The sequence below is a fragment of the Triticum dicoccoides genome, chromosome 7A (assembly GCF_002162155.2).
Source record: "Triticum dicoccoides isolate Atlit2015 ecotype Zavitan chromosome 7A, WEW_v2.0, whole genome shotgun sequence".
NCBI classification, from domain to species: domain Eukaryota; kingdom Viridiplantae; phylum Streptophyta; class Magnoliopsida; order Poales; family Poaceae; genus Triticum; species Triticum dicoccoides.
The window spans coordinates 702,131,594-702,147,156 of record NC_041392.1 but is presented as its reverse complement, the minus strand read 5'-3'; positions in this window follow the sequence as shown (position 1 = coordinate 702,147,156).

Here is a 15,563-nt window from a genome sequence, read left to right as displayed (position 1 = left end):
TGAGCAAATTTAGCTAATTAGGGCAGTAGCTAAAATACCTATACTAAAAGATAGTAGCAAATTTTTGTAGAAAATTAATTAGGGCAGTAGCTAAAATACCTGTAAATTAGGGCAGTAGCTAAACTAGGGGCAATTTATAAAAAAAGTAGCTAATTAGGGCAGTAGCTAAAAATACCTATAAATAAAAAACAGTAGCGAATTAGTAAATTAGTTTAGGGCAAACTAGTAGCAAATTTGGTTATTAGTTTAGGGCAAACTAGTAGCAAATTCTTGGGGTGCAATGTTTAGTGAGGTCATTTCACTGTATGTACTTGTTTGAATGATATATTTTGCAAATGATATATGTCATTGATGTTATATGTTGGTTTTGCAATGGTGATTGAATGTCAAAAATATCCAAGTGGCCTATGTTTTGCCGGTACGTCGATTCATTTCTGCTCCGGCAAATTTCAGACGCTCCATATGTCCACTTTTTAGCAAAGGTCATGCCAAAAATTTCATGCTAGAAACTAGGACATATGGAGTACCCGGGATTTGCCGAAAGGGGAATTAATCAACATTTCGACCAAATATAGGCCCCTTTTTTCTCTTCATTATATCTTTTATTTACAATTGTCGAATAGGAAACATGTCTACCGACGCCGAAGTCATGGGTGGTTCTGCTGGCCTCGCTGACCCCATCGAGGCAGCAAATCACTATTTTGATTACCTGGACGAACACCAGATGTGATTGCATGGTGGCGGCAGTGGCACCAACCCAGAAACCGATGCCGACACCGGCACCAGTACTGGCACCAGCATTGACACCACCCCCGAGACCGGCAACGATGCTATCGTAGCCGCTAAAGCACCAAAGAAGAAGAGGACACGAAGACCAAACGAGCTTGGCATCGGACAAATTGTGGTCACGGAGATGCACCCCAAGAAGTTAGAGCCAACGGTGCTGGAGGAAGCGCGCTGGTGCTGGGGCAATCAACTTGGATGCATCCTTAGGGAAACCGCCAACATCAACGACGAGAGGTTGAAGCAGATACCACATATGGAGCACATGCTCCTAAAGAAGTTGCACAATAGGCTCGTGTTCCCCGGCTGGGATGAAGGCAAATATAAAGAGCCGTGGGACGATGTCGCCATGACAAAGATAAACGACAAGGCAATGGTGACGTTCAACAATGACTTGTCCTCCTGGAAAGTTCGGGTGAAAAAAAGCAATTGCGAAGAATGAACCGTGGTCCAAGATTCATGTTGATAATCCGACAATAACGGAAGAGGACTTTGCAAAATTCAAGGAGAATTGCGTTAAAGAAGAAGTCAAGGCAAGGTCCAAGAAAATGAAGGCGCTCCAGGACAGGAACATGCCTCCCCACCGCCTCGAAAGCCATGCTTACGGGGGGAAGAGGCACATATGGGCCAAGGAGGGCGCCGAACATGAAAGTCTCGGAATCCCAGACCCCTTGCCAGAGTTCACTGACCGGCTGGAGCATGACTGGATCAGGGCCCGGTACAAGTGGTACAAAGTCAGAAAGATCTTTTACATGGACTCGAACACGAGGGAGTTCATGAGACTTTTGGTAATTGTTATATTACCACATTATCATATTAGCTTCCAATCAATTTGTTTGCAAGTTTTGTCACATTGGTACACCATCTACGTTCCTTTTGAAGAAAGAGCAGCACCAAAAGGCAGCCGAAAGTGACGAGTCATCATAGTCGTTGGCGAGGCACAAGTGGGACACCCCATTCAACCGGGCCCTGCACATACTGAAAAAGGTCCCAATGGACAAGCCGCCGTCCTATGGACGTGTGCACGGCGTTAGAGATGGCGCCTCGTGGAAGACGTGCTACCCCGAGGAGCCATAGGAAAGAAGGAAGAGACGGTTGGTCATCACTCAGCAGAGCATCAACGAGAAGGTCGCGATTGCGGTCAATAAGACCAAAGCTGAAACCAAAGAAGAGTTGCTTGGGGTAGTCAGTGGGTTGGTCACTAACGTGGTGGCCATCTTGATTCCTGCAATTTCCGGTTGTTCGAAGAGCAATCCAAATGCACGGCCGAAGGACTTTCCCCTTCCCAGCTTTGTCGGGAGCAATTCGGCGAACACCACAACACCAACACTTGCCCAAGCAACCGCAAAAGTTCTCGTTCCTGTTCATAGCAGCCCGACCTCCGTCTCTAGCATGCTCGGCGCGCCTTCATCGCTAGCTGAGCTCGACACCCTCACGTTAATTATGCGTCATAACCTTTTCACCAGCATGTCTATAGTCTTTCTGTTTAGTTACCTTTCAGATGTTTGACGTCGCAGACATGTCTCCTTTGTAGGCCGACGACGCCCCGTGCACCCTACTCTACGACATCAAGGGCCAGAAGGTGGCTGTGGGTAAGGCAACGATCAGGAAGCCGAAGGACCGCATGTTCCACAACTGAGAGATGCCCGATGGCGTCTTCAAGGTTAACGTGGCCAGTATCTTAGCGGGCTTCAAGGATTTGACTCCTCCGGTACCAATCGACGACGATGACGAGACCCGTAAGATGATTGGCGCATGCAAGAGCTGGTTCTTGCCTTGGCCAAAGTCTCTTCTACGTCTTGAGGCGCCTAGTATCACGCCAACGCCACCTTCTCAAGAAGGTATGAACACCACCCCACCTACCAAATTACCTGCACCTGTCGTGGCGGGTGGTAGCGTACGACATGAGGGAGAGCCTCCATTAGTGCCAGATCATGTCGCCCTCATTGTCGAAGAAGCAAATGCTGATGATGACATGAGGATGATGATGCTGACCCAGACAAGTATTTCAATACCGCCTATGATGATGGAGTATTGATGGCTCAGGACGACGAAGACTCAGGCTATGAGCATGGAGATGATGACTTGATGCTGCCTGATTTGCCGGAGCCGGACGTCCTAAGGTGGAATGTAAAAAGTCTCTCTTCAAGCGATCCTCGCAGGAGACGCCTCCAGATGCCACCCCTACCCAGCAACACATCGAGGACCGTCCATTGATTAGCCTGACGACATTGGGGGTGGTGGTTAGGGAAGGTATGGTGGGATCACTACCGCCACCCGCCAAGAAGCAAAGGAAGAGACCGCCCAGGAAAGGCCCTAAAGGCGCCATAGGTGCTTCAAGCAGCCAGCTGCCTCTGAAGCCCCGGGTGGTAGATAGAATACCTATCGAAGGTAAGACGCGTTTCCGTGTCACCGGCGAGCCGATCCTACCTGCCAAAGCACTAGAGCATATACTGAACAATGATCTAAAGAGACTCCATGAAGATGTGCTGGCCAGAGAGAAAATCCTTCTGATCGCGAAGGAACCAGGATACCCACTTTACGCGGCTCGGGTGCCGGGTGGGAAGTTGTACGTCGAGACCTGCCCCGTGAATCAGTTCATCCTGAGATTTGGCTACATCTATGACATGTTCCACATGACCAAGCTGGATTTCTAGTTCATCCGCATGTAGGCGTTGTATCTTAACTACTTCATCAGGATCGAGAACATAAAATATATCTGTGTTGCGGACCCTCTCCTACCTTATCATCCCTAGTAAGTCATCTGCGCATATCCTTTTGTACATGTTAATCATTCCTTTGCAAGCATGGAGGCTAATTTGAGGTGTACTTAATTTGCGCACACTAGTGCAGAACCAGGTTTTAGCGCTAGTTCGTAAGGCCCTTTAGTGCTGATTCTACAACCGGCACTAAAGAGTGGAGACTAAAGCCCCCCCCCCCTTTACTACCGGTTCGGCACGAACCAGCGCTAAAGTGCCACCACGTGGCATGAGCCAGGCCCGGGTGCTGGTAGACCATTAGTACCGGTTGGTAACACCAACCGGTACTAAATGTTTGGGGGGGTTTTGGTTTTTTTCCCATTAATTTTGAGTTTTCCATTTAATTCTTTTTTGTTTGCTGGTATTTTACCATACTACATATTGTACACGTTATGCATATATATAAATAGATTTTCTTGTAGAACCGCATATATATAAATATATATCATCGAATGTCTCACAACCACCACCATTAATTATTCACACATATACATGTATATATATACAATTTCTCCTACATGTTGCTTTGGTGCCTTCGGAGCACGATGACAAGTGATTCATGGGGGCGGTAGCGGGTAATAGTATTCTCCTTTGGGATCTATGACCTGGTCGAGCAAAAATCTCGCTATTTGCTCTTGAAGTGCTCATATAAGCTCCGTTGGTAGGAGCTTCTCCCGCACGTCATGGAACTGTTAAGAAGGAGATCAATATCGATAATCATGTAAAAATTGTGAATAGTGTTCTGTGAAACGTACCCATTGCTGTCTATCAGATCTGCTCCTTTCGGACGCCATCATGCGAATGTTCTCGCAAACGTAGTATGCACACCGATCAGTCCCCGACACCTGCTTCAGGGCCTTTACGAGAATGGAATTGAATCAGATAATGATTAATCAAGCATGATATAATTAATTAATTGTATTGAAACAAGAATTAAAGAGATTGTAGCTAGCTAGCTAGTACTACTTAATTACTTACCTTGGGTCGATACCAAAACAGCTTTTTTGGCCATTTTCCTGGAGTCACCTTAATGAACTTTGCCCAAGCCCTGCCCGCCGGCAAAGAAAATTAATAAAGGGGTTATTAAATAGTTCATATCAGGAAAATGACGAACTAAATAGGCCGAGATATAGTTAATAATGATTGAAATTACCCGTTAACTATCCCAAACAAGATGGTGTAGTCACTTTCTTTTTTAAGTAGTGAGTCCAGTACTTCAACTTTTCCTTTGTCAACTTTAATGTCTAACAAGATCCAGTGGTAACTGCATGCGCACACGTTTGCATGTCTTAATTAAGCAAGCATGTGCAAAACACTAATCAACTACCCTAAACTACATACACTTAATAATTAACATCTATCTAGCTAGTAAGCAAAAACATAATTTGTAGTACAAGACAGTGTGACTCACAGGAAGTTGTAAGGAAGTAGTATATCTTCATTGGTATTGAGGCGCTTGAAGAACTCTAGCATGCTTTTCTCTAAACTTCCTCGACAACTTGGAATATTCCATGTGTACTCATTAATGGTATTTGGGTCAATGAACCCAACGCCATAGCGTCCATATTTTTTCATTTCATACATCTTCATCCTGCATAATACCACAGAAAAGAATATAGTGAGGATAATTACAGGTAATGATTGATCAAAATGATCACTACAGCTAGCTTCAGACTTAAATTACAGAAAGAAATCACTTACAGACAATAGCAACTGACGATAGATTTGTCGAGTGCGTCTTGATTGTATAACTGAAATAGTTCTGAATACTCAACAGACACAGCTTTCTCATAGAAGTAATGCTCCTCCTTGACATTCACCATGAGGGACTCTCGATTGGAAATCTTGGTAATGTTCATGTACCATTGATGCAATTCATACATTCTCGTTGGTAGGTTCTTGACCTCGTCTTGCTCGACCAAAGGTTGGCCCCGGACATATTTCCATTTTATTTCCTCCTCTCTAAGTGGAGACATGGGCTCGATATCTAGGAGTTGTCCAACAGTGATCTTGAGCATTTCAGCCTGCATTATATGATCCTCAGTTATTACTACATTGCCTAGCTGGGGAACGTAAACGGTTTACCCACAATAATATTGGGCACACGTACTCTCATGTGTTGTTGGCACAAAAAGCGGGGGGATCGATTGCGCCGCCTGTTCTCCTAGCTGGGGAACGGTTTTCCTGCTTTTTTGACAGCTGCTTGTTGGCTCGGGCTCGAGCTCGCTTCTTTCTGTAGTCGTGCTCGATGTGCCTTCCTAATTTGGCGCTCATAGTCTGAGTCAACAGGCTTGGGAGCTGGTGGTCTAGCCATACGAATGAAGTGGTCAATCTTTTCCTCAGGAACTTTCTCCCTCGGCGGCGGTGCCGATTTCGGTCCAAAATGGGCGTCCACTTGGGCCTTCACTATGGCTGCATTTTGCTCCTCGGTCATGTCGTAAGGCCTCTGAGGAAGAGGAGCGAGGCTTGGACCATATTTATATCGCTTGTCTCCGTCTATACTTCATGTACTAACTCGACTCGTACTGCTACGCACCATAGCTGCGGTGTGTCTCTTCTATGATTGTTGAGGCGGCGGAGACGGCTGACGTGGCTGAGTTGGAGCAGGAGGAGTGGCCTGACGCTGTGCCGAACTTGAAGCATGAGGTGTGGCCTGATGCCGTGCCAGACTTGAAGCAGGAGGTGTGGCCTGACACGGTGTCGGACTTGAAATAGGAGGAGTGGCCTGACGCTGTGTCGGACTTGAAGCAGGAGTCTGCTCATGCGTTCGTGGACTTGGAGGAGCGGGAGTTTGCTGACACGGTGGCGGACTTCGAGGAGGAGTCGGGTCACGCGTTCGTGGACTTATAGGAGCGGGAGTCTGCTGACTTGGTGGCAGACTTCGAGGAGGAGTCGGCAGACGTGCTGTCGGTGGACTTCAAAAGATGATGCAATCCTTTCTCCATAGGATGATATGATGTATGGCCTCTCCCAGTGTGTGCTCGTCGTCACCTCTAGGAATGTCAAGCTGTAGCCCCGAATATGGGTCCACCACCTCATCAACCAAGAGACGAGCATAGCCCGCTTGAATCGAGGTGCAATGTAAGGTTGCTTCAGGGGTAATTGTAAAAGAAATGGCATCCGCCACCTTCATGGATATGTTCTTCATTTTGAAGTGTAGCTCACAGTTAGTGTTCTCTATGATGCCATCCACAGGGTATGTATCCAGTAGTGCATCGCCTAGGGCGGAACCAACGCTGCTTCTTGGCATGGATGGGACAGTGCTATCCAATGCTGTATGATCATCCACTTGCTGCCGCCGCTGCTGAGATCCCCTTTCCTGGCTAAGTTAGTCGATCTGCTGCTGCTGGAATTTGAGTGCCAAGTCTGTGTGCCTTGCTTCTAGGCCTTGAAGGCGTTCCGTGTCCTGCTTCCTCTGCTCCTCCTCCAGCTTCCTCTTCTTCTCCTCCTCCATCTTATTTCTTGCACTGGTCCAGTAGTCGTTGTTCCATTCCGAAAAGCCCTCATACCAGGGAATAACACCCTTGCCTCGTGTTCTTCCCAGGTGTTCAGGATTTCCCAGGGCGTGCGTAAGCTCATCGTTCTCTCTGTTGGGCGTGAACACCCCCTTTCGAGCATCTTCTATTGCGTCAAGTAACTTTTGTTCGGCTCCTTTCGGACTTGCCTTCTTCAAAACCATGCCTGTCTTCGGGTCTAACGCCCCCATGTGCATAGAACCAAGTTCTGCACCTGGGGGGCAGCTCCTAGTAACCATAGTGACCCCTACATCCTCCATCTCTTGCTCAGACTTATCCCACTTAGGCATTGCCACCGCGTAGCCACCTGGACCCAACCTATGGAACTGCGTCTTTTTTGCGGCATTGGCCTTGTTTTTTCTCGATCGTTCCTTAGATAATTCTGATTCCTTTAATTTCATGAAAGCGGGCCAGTGTTCTCTTTGCTTCTCCAGTGTTCCCTTGAATTCTGGAGTCTTCCTTTCTGTGGCAAGGTAGTTGGCCCATACAGTTTTCTTGTGGGTGTTGAATGCAATTGCCATCTTCTTAAGAGCAGCATCCTTGATTTTCTGCACATCTGCATCAGTGAAATAATCTGGTAGGGTGAAATGTTCCATCAGAGATTCCCAAAACTTTTGTTTTGCTCTGTCGTCGACCCAAGTAACATCTGGGTGTTTAGTTTTTGGCTCTTTCCATTCTTGAATGGAGATCAGGAGTTGGTCCTTCACAAGAACTCCGCACTGACGAACGAACTTGTTCGCAATGTTCTTAGGCGTGAGGGGTTCGCCACTAGCTTTGATGGATCAATGTTGTACTTTACACCCTCCTTCAACTTTTTGCCCGGGCTGCGCTTTGTCCTGCTGTCTGTAGAAGCAGATTTGCTTGATCCGGAGGGCTGAAAGAAGAAAGATTGATTCGTTAATATATCTTCAAATAAAAAAAACATGTGATGATCACTAGATGCCTGCTTATATAAATATACCTCGCCGGTAGTCTTTGTTATTTCAAGATCAACATTGTATTCGTCATCATAATCATTGTCTGCATCATCATAATCATAATCATAGTTCATGACTTCATCAGCTCGGTCGTCGAGATCGAATATCTTATCATCACCCTCCCTAGTATTGTTCAAATATTGGGAGCTGTCATTTGCTTCATTCAGATCATCTGGCCTGTTAGGGCTGCGTATGATCTCGAACGGGGCCTCTTCTCCCTCTCTACCGGTATTGTCCGCCATAGCTTTTATTTAACTAATACAGAAGAAATATAAAACAATTTAGTATTCAAATTACAATGCATGGATGCAATCAATAAGGAAAAACTGAATCATATAGTACATAATATGCATCGTCTCAAATAATATATAATCTCGAATACATCGTCTCGAATAATATATAATCTCGAATACATCACTGGCTAGGTAGCTAATGAAGATCGAATACTACAGAAGAATCTAGGCCACTCGCGGTTCCTGGGGCACGGGCGGTGGACACCCAAAGACAAGGAACCATCACAGGATCATATCTCCGGTCATCTGCCCAAAGAACCTGCCAGGTATTGGAGAACCTGACGTCCATAGCAGCCATGTAGCGATGGACGTGATCGTCCTCCACCCTGACACGACGACGCACCACCTCCGGCGGGGCCGGCTCTCTCTGCACCGAATGTGGCCCACACGAATGCCACCAAAGGAGATCAGGGTCGACTACGGGACCCGAGGCCGGGTTCCTCACCAAGCAGCGCGCCCCTCCAGGTAGCACCTCCCAGTGCCATCCCGGGGGAGCCTAGTCCCGAACATGGGTCAGCCAGACGTCGTCGCAAACAGGTCGACGGCGAGGATGCGGGTCGGGTATCGTCGAGAACAAATACTATATGCCCCCAAAAAGTAACATTTTTTAAATGATTGGATTGTGATAACTAAAATTCTATATGCAAATTCTAACAATTTGACATTAATCTATTTCATCTAGCTAAAACTAACTCTAAAATTTCTAACATTTCTATATATATAACTAACATTTCTAATATTTCTATAACTAAAAAATAGAAAAATTGCTAACATTTCTATAACTAAAAAATAGAAAAAATTATAACATTTCTATATAACTAACATTTCTAATATTTCTATAACTAAAAAACAGAAAAATTGCTAACATTTCTATAACAATGTGTGTGTGGACATGGCGGCCGGGGCAGGAGCTCACCGGCGAGGCGCGGCGATGGGGGGCGGCGACGGGGACGGAGACGGGCGGTTACAACGGGGATGGGGACGGGGCGGCGACGACTGGGACGGGGACGACGGGGCGGGGCGCGGCGACGGGGACGATGTCGACGCGGACGGGGACGGTGTCGGGGGCGGCGGCAAGGGCTGGCGGCGACGGGGTAGAGGAGAAAGAAGGAGAGGGAGAGATGAGAAACTGAATTTTTTTGAAGTGTTTTCTTATGTAGAACACCCCTTTAGTACCGGTTGAAGCCACCAACCGGTACTAAAGGTCTGTTTTGGCCAGGCCAAGCAGCGGGAAGCGCCCCCCTTTGTACCATGTGGTGGCACCAACCGGTACTAAAGACCTACCCTTTAGTATCAGTTGGAGCCACCACCCGGAACTAAAGGGTGTGCGCTGCCAGGCGAGGGGCGCAGAAGTTTAGTCCCACCTCGCTAGTTGAGGAGCGCCAAGACCAGTTTATAAGCCCCGACGCGGGCACTGCATTGAGCTCCTCTCAATAGCAGGCCGTCTGGGCCTACCTCTCCTACTCTGCCTGTGGGCCTACTGGGCTTGCGGGCCTGCATCCTGGCCCAACTACAGGTTGGGTTTCTAGTCGTATGCAGGCCGCTCTGGCCTAGTAGGTGGGCTTTTTTATTTTCTTATTGTTTTGCTTTATTTATTTTTGGTTTATTTATTTTTGATTTGTTTTTTGCTGTATTTAGAGTTTCTTTGGGAATATTTTTGCTTTAGGTGTAAAAAATTACAAACTTTCTGTTAGTGCCAGTAGTTTACAAATTTGAATAGTTTACATTTTGAATTATTTGAAATTTGTGTGAATCACTAGTTTGTGAATAACTTAACTTTGGAATTATATTTTCCAGTGATTCTTTTTTCTTATGTTTAATATTAGTGTGTTTTATCATTATATTCAATTTGGTAATGCTTAGGTTTTTCAAAAAAATGTAATGCCTTTGTAACAGATGAGTTTTCGTCCGAAACCCTGATACTTCGAAAGAGATTGTCCATTTTGTACACGAAGTGCATCCAGTTTTTGCGGTAACCCTCTCTACTTTTTTGCACATGCTATGTGGGTGAAATTATGATACCATGCCAACTTTCAACCTTTTCTGAGTTCATTTGAAATGTTTTTCAATTTCAGGGTCATTTAGCTAAAAAATCAGTAAATGCATGAAAGAATTTGTTTGCACATTAAAATTCTTCACGTTTCAAATGCCAGAACACATAACTACCCTACCTATTACAGATATTCCCTCCTGGGTGTGAAACACAGAAGAAAGTGATGATAGTGAAGCCGATCACATCCCAGATCTTTGGGTGTGAAACTTTTTCTTCGCGTGTGTCCCTCTGCGCCGTAGCCATGGAAAATCTTCATCATTTAACTGGATGCTCGGGTCAATATTCACTGTGAATGGAGCAATTTCATCAAACTTTTCATAATCTTCTGACATGTCTATCTTGTCATCCACTCCCACTCCCACGATGTTTCTCTTCCCAGAAAGAACTATGTGGTGCTTTGGCTCATCATATGATGCATTCGCTTCCTTATCTTTTCTTTTTCTCTGCTTGGTAGACATATCCTTCACATAGAAAACCTATGCCACAACATTAGCTAGGACAAATGGTTCGTCTGCATACGCAAGATTGTTGAGATCCACTATTGTCATTCCATACTATGGGTCTTCCGTTACCCCGCCTCGTGTCATATTGACCCATTTACACCTAAACAAAGGGACCTTCAAACCACATCCATAGTCAAGTTCCCATATCTCCTCTATGTAACCATAATATGTTTCCTTTCCCATCTTGGTTGTTGCATCAAATAGGACACCACTATTTTGGTTGGTGCTCTTCTTATCTTGAGCGATCGTGTAAAATGTATTACCATTTATCTCGTACCCTCTGAAAGTCATTATATTCGAAGATGGTAACTGTGACAACGAGTACACATCATCTTCGATAGAGGCGTCATGCATGGTATGTGTCTGCAACCAGCCGGCGAAAGTTCCCATTTGTGCACGTGTAATCCAGTCGTCAGACTGCTCCGGGTGTTTGGAGCGTAGAAAATTCTTGTGTTCCTCCATAAATGGAGCCACCAAGGCGGAATTCTGTAGAACTGTGTAGTGTGCTTGAGTGTGAGAAAGCCCGTCCATACATATTATTTGATCCCCTCCTAGCGTGCCTTTTCCATCCAGTCTACCATTATGCCGCGATTCAGGAACACCAATCGGCTTAAGGTCAGGAATAAAGTTAATACAAAACTCAATGACCTCCTCATTTTCATGGCCCTTGGAGATGCTTCCTTCTGGCCTAGCACCGTTGTGAACATATTTCTTTAAGACTCCCATGAACCTCTCAAAGGGGAACATATTGTATAGAAATACAGGACCCAAAATGTTAATCTCTTCGCATAGGTGAACTAGGACATGCGTCATGATGTTGAAGAAGGATGGTGGGAACACCAACTTGAAACTGACAAGACATTGCACCAAATCATTCTCTAACCTTGGTATGATTTCTGGATCGATTACCTTCTGAGAGATTGCATTGAGGAATGCACATAGCTTCGCAATGGCTAATCGAACTTTATCCGGTAGAAGCCCCCTCAATGCAACCGGAAGTAGTTGCGTCATAATCATGTGGCGGTCATGAGACTTTAGGTTCTGGAACTTTTTCTCTGCCATGTTTATTATTCCCTTTATATTCAATGAGAAGCCAGACGGTACCTTAATACTGAGCAGGCATTCAAAGAAGATTTCCTTCTCTTCTTTGGTAAGAGCGTAGCTGGCATGACCCTGATGTATGCTGTCTTTTCCGTGCATACATTGCTGGTCCTCCCGTGCCTCAGGTGTATCTTTTGTCTCCCCATGCACGCCCAAGAAGCCAAGAAGGGTCACGCAAAGATTCTTCGTCACGTGCATCACGTCGATTGCGAAGCGGACCTCTAGCTCTTTCCAATATGGCAGGTCCCAAAATTTAGATTTCTTCTTCCACATGGGTATGCGTCCGTCAACGTCCTTCGGAACATGTTGTCCGCCAGGACCCTTTCCAAAGACTACCTTCAAATCCATGACCATATCATGTACATCAGCACCAATATGGTGGCGAGGCTTCGTCCAGTGATCCGCCTCACCTTTGAAATGCTTGCCTTTCTTTCTTACGGGATGCCTGCTCGTAAGAAATCGATGATGTCCCAGGTACACATTCTTCTTACAATTATTCAAATATATACTGTCGGTATCATCCAAACAGTGCGTACATCCACGGTATCCCTTGTTTGTCTGTCCTGAAACATTACTGAGAGCAGGCCAATCATTGATGGTCACGAACAACAAGGCCTTGCGTCATCTGCAAACTCCTTCCCGTACTTTTTCTCGATTTTTCTCCACTGTGACCCATCAGCGGGTACTCTCAACTTTCTGTCTTTCTTACAGTCTTCTCTGTGCCATCGCATCACCTTGGCATGCTCTTTGTTTTGGAACAAATGCTTCAACCGTGGTATTATAGGAGCATACCATATCACCTTGACAAGAATATTCTTCTTGGGGAGCTCGCCCTCGACATCACTAGGGTCATCGCGCCTGATCTTATAGCACAGTGCACCGCATATCGGGCAAGCATTCAAATCCTCGTACTCACCGCGGTAGAGGATGCAGTCATTAGGGCATGCATGTATCTTCTGCACCTCTAACCCTAGAGGGCAGACAGCCTTCTTTGCTTCATATGTACTCTCGGGCAATTTTCGTTGTCCTTTGGAAGCATGTTCTTTATCATTACCAGCAACTTTCCAAATCTCTTTTCAGATACACCATTCTTTGCCTTCCATTGCTAGTTTGCCTCAGCCGCAAGCAGAAAAGTATGCACGCCAGTAATGAACTCGGGAGAGCATCGGTCATCGTACATCCATTGTCAACTCATCTTCATTACACAACACCAAAAACACCAAATTAATACATGTTCATACATAAAGTTCATACAAGACTTAAATGCAACAAACAAACAACTCTCTAACTAAAGCATTTAAATGCAACAACAAATGTGATCAAGATCGCAACTAAGGTAACAATTGACTAAGCAGCATAATGATACCAAGCCTCACTATCAATAGAATATTTTCTAATATTTCTAATATTCAAGCGCATTTTCTCCATCTTGATCTTGTGATCATCGACGACATCGGCAACATGCAACTCCAATTCCATCTTCTCCCCTCAATTCTTTTCAAATTTTCTTTCAAATACTCGTTTTCTCTTTCAACTAAATTTAACCTCTCGACAATAGGGTCGGTTAGAATTTCCGGTTCACAAACCTCCTAGATAAAAATATCTATGTCAACTTGATGGGCATAATTTGTCATAAACACGAAATGCAACAACTAGTTTTAAAAGAGAATATACCACATCCGAATCATAACAAGGACGGGGGCCGACGGGGACAGATATCAAAACCATGGCACTATGTATAACAAACAATGTACGGGTAAGATAATTATACGAGTAAATATATATCCAAATCACACAAACATCAATTTGGTAATGTAAAACATTCATGAACAAGAGGCTCACCACAAGGTGGTGCCGGCGACGGAACGGTGCAGGCGATCGACTGTGGTTACGACGGAGATTTAGAAGGCACTAAGTAAACCACTCCTACATATGCAAAGTAAGTGTTATTTTTGACCCCAAATTGCATATAAATCAAATACTAGCACATATATTTCCTCCCAAATTACTAAACTCATAAATTAATCACTATACAAAGCATTGCAAGAGCTAATCTAGCAATGAGAGATGAAAGGACGAAGTTGCTAACCTTTGTGATCATTTGAATGGATGGGGGCCTTAAAATCTTGACAAATTTTGGGCAAAATGTGTGATGAGCTCGAGAGGAAGAGGGGAAGAACAGAGAGGAGAGGGGAAAGGGGAAGAACAGAGCGAGCTCGGGTGGACGAAGGGTTTATGTAGGACGACTGAGGGAGTCCTGGATAAGGGGGTGTCCGGACAGCCGGACTATGACCTTTGGCCGGACTGTTGGACTATGAAGATACAAGATTGAAGACTCCGTCCCGTGTCTAGATGGGACTTTCCTTGGCGTGGAAGGCAAGCTTGGCAATAAAGATACGTAGATCTCCTCCCATTGTAACCGACTCTGTGTAACCCTAGCCCTCTTTGGTGTCTATATAAACCGGAGGGTTTTGGTCCGTAGGACAACATACAATCATACCATAGGCTAGCTTCTAGGGTTTAGCCTCTCTGATCTCGTGGTAGATCTACTCTTATACTACCCATATAATCAATATTAATCAAGCAGGAGTAGGGTTTTACCTCCATCGAGAGGGCCCGAACCTGGGTAAAAACATCGTGTCCCTTGTCTCATGTTACCATCCGCCTAGACGCATAGTTCGGGACCCCCTACCCGAGATCCGCCGGTTTTGACACCGACATTGGTGCTTTCATTGAGAGTTCCACTGTGCTGTCGCCATCAGGAAGGATGCCTCGTCCCGTCTTTAAAGACGGCACTGTTGCTGAGGGAGCTTTGGCTGTCGGCCAAACTCTCTGGCTAGGTGGTTTTCTCATGACCGCATGTTCGGCCGCTGCACTGATGATGACTTCTCGGGTCATCGAAAGCAATCTTCACGTCAACTCGGAATTCGCCGAGCAGTTAGATCCAATGGAGTTCTCCTCCCTAAACGAACTCTTGGATCGCATCGCCGCCCTGGGAGTCGCTACAGACTACGATCAGATTGGGCCTAAACCCGATCTAAGAGAGATTAACTCTCCCCAGGTCACCCATCACGTTGCGGTGGTGGAGGAACAATGGGGCGACCCTTCCTCTATCTTGAGTACTAGCTATGTCCGGATTCCCGAGCCCTCCAAGCCGGATACTCGTGCACAGGAGGACGTCACTCAAGCCCTGAACCTAGAGTCAGGCAGCGGGCCAGATTCATCGGACAACATCCAAGAACCCGAATTTCCAAGATTGGAAACTCCTTGGCCCCTAGGTCTCAGATTGGGTGAGGTTTCAGATTCAATTCCACCCACCCACCCAAGCATAAGCGATCTATCCCAAATTAGGCAAGAGCCTCGAGAAATAGTACACCATTATTGGGCCAGATTCCTCCTGGTAATGAACAAGATCAAGGACTGCCGCGAGAAAGACGTAATCTCATTCTTCTGCAATAATTGCATGGACAAGGGAATCCTCAACGCCATAAGTCGCCCTGAAATTACACGCTTTGCCGACTTGGCGTCCATAGTAGGAAAGTACTATGCAATGGAAAGTGCCTGGAAAATCGAAATGAA